The sequence below is a fragment of the Salvelinus namaycush genome, chromosome 22 (genome assembly GCF_016432855.1).
Source record: "Salvelinus namaycush isolate Seneca chromosome 22, SaNama_1.0, whole genome shotgun sequence".
Taxonomy (NCBI): domain Eukaryota; kingdom Metazoa; phylum Chordata; class Actinopteri; order Salmoniformes; family Salmonidae; genus Salvelinus; species Salvelinus namaycush.
This window is the reverse complement of record NC_052328.1, coordinates 16,732,406-16,737,471: the sequence shown is the minus strand read 5'-3', so window position 1 is coordinate 16,737,471 and position 5,066 is coordinate 16,732,406. Positions and strand designations below refer to the sequence as shown.

General features: G+C 36.1%; 1 long non-coding RNA gene across 4 annotated transcripts; it reads left to right on the top strand.

The window, feature by feature from the left end:
- Positions 1–298: 298 nt before the first annotated feature.
- On the top strand, positions 299–4,647 carry LOC120017920. 4 transcript variants are annotated; one of them, XR_005472162.1, is made up of 8 exons: positions 299–513; positions 838–914; positions 1,236–1,381; positions 1,592–1,845; positions 2,018–2,059; positions 2,252–2,340; positions 4,058–4,133; positions 4,426–4,647. It is a non-coding gene; the product is annotated as an uncharacterized LOC120017920 (long non-coding RNA). The 4 variants fall into 4 exon arrangements; XR_005472159.1 differs by having other exon boundaries at positions 3,902–4,133; XR_005472161.1 differs by having other exon boundaries at positions 2,018–2,085; positions 3,902–4,133.
- Positions 4,648–5,066: the final 419 nt, after the last annotated feature.

The window sequence follows — 5,066 nt, the reverse complement described above, 5'->3', positions numbered from 1 at the left end:
GGCAATATAACAATAATACTTTAAGATTCCTGCTTGACCTGGTCTGTCGAGGAAAAGGGAAGTTTTCATCACGCATCGATTTTTTTATATGGTCCCCTTATCACTCAGACTGAAGGCATTTCTTATAAGGGTAAGCAAAATAGCTAATTGTTGAAAACTGCTTGCATCATGTAAACTGCTAATGAAACTGATTTCGTAGCTAGCTATAAAAAAAAACTTTGCTGCAAAGCATATTAGGCGCCAAACTATACGTAACTAAATCGTGCGCATGGGCGAAAGTTAAAAAACTAGGCGCAAAGAAAATAACGGTTTACTCTCAGTTTGCACTTTGCAGCACAAGCAAAATATCACAAAACATGTATGCACTTGTGAATTTTTTTGAAGGCACATCAGAAATTGTTCCAGTGGAAAATATTGAAGAGTTTGATGGGACGTGCGACAATGTGAAATAATGTATTGTTAATTTGCAGCGCACTGGGAAGAGATATCCCGCCTATATCATGGCTCTGGATGGTAAGCTAACTAACGTTAGCTAGCTAACGTTACCCAGCTAATGACACAGTATAACGTAGCTAGCTAACAAGATATGGTTAATTTTATCAATCGTTAAACTTAGTTATACAAAAGCAATACAGCCAATACATTGGCTATAACAATAACAACTAATGTAGTTAACGTTAGATAGCTAATGAGTTAGTTATATCACTTAAGTTCACTAGTATGTGTAGGTAGCATGCTAATCACTGGCTAGGTATGCTTAGTTGTGAAATTGACTAGCTAATTATATCTTTGCACAAAACCTGTAATTTCATGACTGTAGCTATGTTACTCTACCAGAGTGTATCACAGAAAAAGAATTGGGCCGAGTCTGGAAAAAACATCAGGCGGACATAATGACCAGTGTATCACCTCAAGTAAGTGTCTAACACTTTGTAGCATGAGTTGTGAAATTTAAGTTGATGCATTAAAGGTGAATTTAACCCTGTCTCACCTACTTAATGTAGTAATCACTAATATTAGCATAAAATGTTGACATATAAATCAGATTTCTCCTCAACACACCAAATACATTTAAAAATAGTTCTGTGGTTAATAATTATGTCTGAAACGCCTCCAATCATTGAGACTAAAAAACACCACAAATAGTGTCAATTGGTGGATTTTGTCTTTAAAAAATATGTCCCCTATTCATGTCTAAATGTATTAATTGTACAACTAATCTTTGTCCTTTCCAGACCTCAAAGTGACAGAGAGTGAGGAGGACCTCACCTTAGTGTCAAAACAGGAAATGCAATTGCAGCTAACCACTGCAAACTTTCAGATAAGGGAGCTCAAAAGAGAAAATGCAGCACTCAGACAATCTCTCTCTCTGTGATTGAAGGTAAGGTTTCCTGTTTGTGGATGCTCCTGAATATTCTCACCCTGCATGCAAGTCCAGGTTTAGTTGTGTATATACCCATATATACTGTGATTAGGTTCAGTTGTAGGTATATCTGTGAGTAGGTGCAGTTGTATAGTGTCTACCAATCTATTAGTTGAATAAATATTGCATGCAAATGTAATGATAGCACATTATGTTCTATATTTTCAGAGTTGCCAGGTTTGCTCCAGGAGGTGAAAAACCTAAAGAGGGAGCGAATGAGACACACAACTTCAAAGGGTGTCTGTGTTTGGTTTAAGCATGATGACCAGAATATGAGGAGTAGAGATTGAGAGTAGGAAAGATGATTAGAAGTTGGAAGGAGGTGGTCGAGTGAATCTGTATTCACTTTCTCTGTCTGTCATATTGTGTGTTCCCAAACATCATGGCTAATGGATCCACACCAATCTCCAAAACTCACAATGGTAGGAGAGGAAACACAGTTTCTAACGGTGTGTGTGTTTGGTTTAAGCATGATGACCAGAATATGAGGAGTAGAGATTGAGAGTAAGATATATGATTAGAACTTGGAAGGAGGTGGTTGAATGAATCTGTATTCACTTTCTCTAACTGTCTGTCAATACTGTGTGTTCCCAGACATGGCTGGTGGTTTGAGACCCATCCCCAGATCTCACAATGGTGAGAGAGGAAAAACATTTCTTACGGTTTGTGTGGAAAACAGTTCTTACTGTAATAGATTGTTGTTGGTTGATGATCAGAATATGAGGAGTAGAGATTGAGAGTTGGAGGAATGATTAGAAGTTGTAAGGAGGTGGTTGAATGAATCTGTATTAAATCTCTTTAACTGTCTGTCATACTGTGTGTTCCCAGACATCATGGCTGGTGGATCCACACCCTTCCTCCAACCCCCAAAAGCAGCACTCCAAGACATAGCCGTCACAACCCTCCCAGACAGCATGGTAGGGTGACTTCAAACCTTGAGCTGGAAAGCGGGGATGCAAACTAGTCACAATTTGAATACAAAAGCAGGTGTATTAACATTGTAACAATACAGCAAGCAGAAAAATACTGTGTGCAGTTTTGCTTAATTTAACGTAAATGTTTAATGCATATTGTAGTACAATGATAATTTGTCTTAAGTGTTTTAACTTATAGAGCGCCACATAGGATTATGCAAAACATATTCACGAAACTATTTCTCGTTAACTACTAAAACTAGCTAACGAAGTACATCAAGCAAACAACTTGAGTCATGGCAGAAAGGACTACGGGAATGGTTTTATAATTCAAATTCATTTACTTACTTAAAGGGGGGGTTAATCGAAAAATACTTTTAACCTCATTAGAACATTTGCCTAGACATTAGCCTTTACCAGAGACAGTTTTTAGGTTAGTTGGATCAGTATTTAGACTTCTGCCATTTTACTTCAAAATGTGAAATTTACGATTATATCTAGAATGTATGAAAAACGATGTGTATTTATCCTCACTTTATGCAACAAATGTTGTCTCGTCATTGAATTGCCCAAAAACAATCTGTTTTGCTTTAAAACATGTTACAAAAATCGACCTACTAGAGCTAATGTTTTCTTCAGTTTGTCATCTGGTTGATACTCTTCCTCTTGGTTCAAAGATTTGTAAGTAGGTTCTGACTCTGACCGAAGTCGCGCCTCGGCGCGGATTAATCGAAAATGACTTCCTGGATTTTAATGAAAAAATGACCGATATCATTGGGAAATATTAGGCTTGGTCAATATTTTAGCAAAGTAATCTTATCGAGATTTTAACTACAAGGACTATTGCAGTGATTGGAGGCACAGGTGGTGTCTTTTGAAGGTATTTATGATCAACTTTGACATTAAATGGGGTTTCTTTGGGAGAGGGAGAAGTAGAATTCGCTGATGAGCTAAACTAAATACTGATCCAACCAACCTAAAAACTGTCTCTGGTGAAGGCTAATGCCTAGGAAAATGTTCTAGTGAAACACCTCTTTAACATAGTTGATTAAAACATTAAACAAGGCAATACAACAGTTTACATTTCAAGATAATACTTTATGAACAAAGCATTTATAACATGAATCTGAGAGGTAGAGACTCGAGAAATTCTGTTTTCAGCAACTTTTTACAATCACGGATAATGATGTTAATAATCTATTCATGTGTTCTGCAAAGTCCTAATATCGGTAACAATAATGGTTTTGTCCGAATACTCGGCACACCCCTATTAAAGACATACTGGGGATGATTGCGCTAACAAGGCAAGGGTTTTTTAGAACAGGTGCACACAAACTGCAAGTCAGAGCAAATCCTAATATTAAAATACTGTATTGATTTCTGATGTAATTTTAAAATATATTCTAATATCATGCAAAAAACAAAGTTTCTGTCCATAACAATAGAAAGTTTGAATACATTGTTGATAACTACTACAGTACTGTGAAAAGACCACATTTTGACCACAGTTCTAAAGGCCCAAAATCATGTGTAACTGGCTTTTTTTTTTTTTGTCTTTTATTAGAGTTATTTTCTGATGTTTTACTGGTGGAACTGGCAGAAGGTGTTAAACTCCATGCGAACATTATCACTCGACTGAGCAAAGAACCATCAAAGTGCATTTCTGAGCTCATGACAGCTCTGTTTCCCAGAGAGGTGATCGTCGTCTCTTTGTTGACAGGAAAAATAATTGAATGCATTCTGGGACCAGCAGGCAAAGAAACCGCTGTGCCCAACCAAAGTGTCTGCCATTTGCAGTAAGTTGCTTAGTCATTTTTTACTATAAATACTGTACAATAACATGTAGAATTATGAAAGATACGACTTTTACTTCAAAATACAGCAGAACTGCTAGTACTGTAAATGGCCAAAAAGGGGTTTTGTAGTTTATTTTATTATTTATTTATTACAAGAGTGTGAATGTGTGTGTGTGTAACCTGATCTCAGGTCTATTAGTTTGTGCCAAGACTGTTGATTAATTTGGGGTTAGGCAGGCCATTCTGTACTCAGAGCAAATTTGTTAAAACCCTCTTTTCTTTTTCTCAACAGCGTTTTTAATTATGCGAAACCAGATGGAGGAGAAGGATGTCTTAAAAATAATTATATCGAAGCTTAACAATGAGTCGAAATTGCTTAAGAAGTCCAAGATTTAGGTTTAAAACTGATTCTTTTTTTTTACTCAAAGGGAGTAACTTGGAGGCTAAGGCCTAACTTTTTGATTTGTTAACTCAGTGAAAAAGTATTAAAATTGATAATTTTTTTAATATGATGTCCTCGTATCTGTCAACTTCTTAATGTACATTGAACAAAAAAAATTGAAAGTCTACTATAGTTATTGCTGTTGTATCACTATAAGATTGCTATAATATTACCATAAGATATACCATTAGTACAGTTAAAGTTGGAAAATTACATACACTTAGGTTGGAGTCATTAAAACTCGTTTTTCAACCACTCCACAAATTTCTTGTTAACAAACTATAGTTTTGGCAAGTCGGTTAGGACGTCTACTTTGTGCACGACACAGGTAATTTTTCTAACAATTGTTTACAGGCAGATTATTTCACTTATAATTCACTGTATCACAATTCCAGTGGGTCAGAAGTTCACATACACTAAGTTGACTGAGCCTTTAAACAGCTTGGAAAATTCCAGAAAATTATGTAATGGCTTTAGAAGCTTCTGATAGG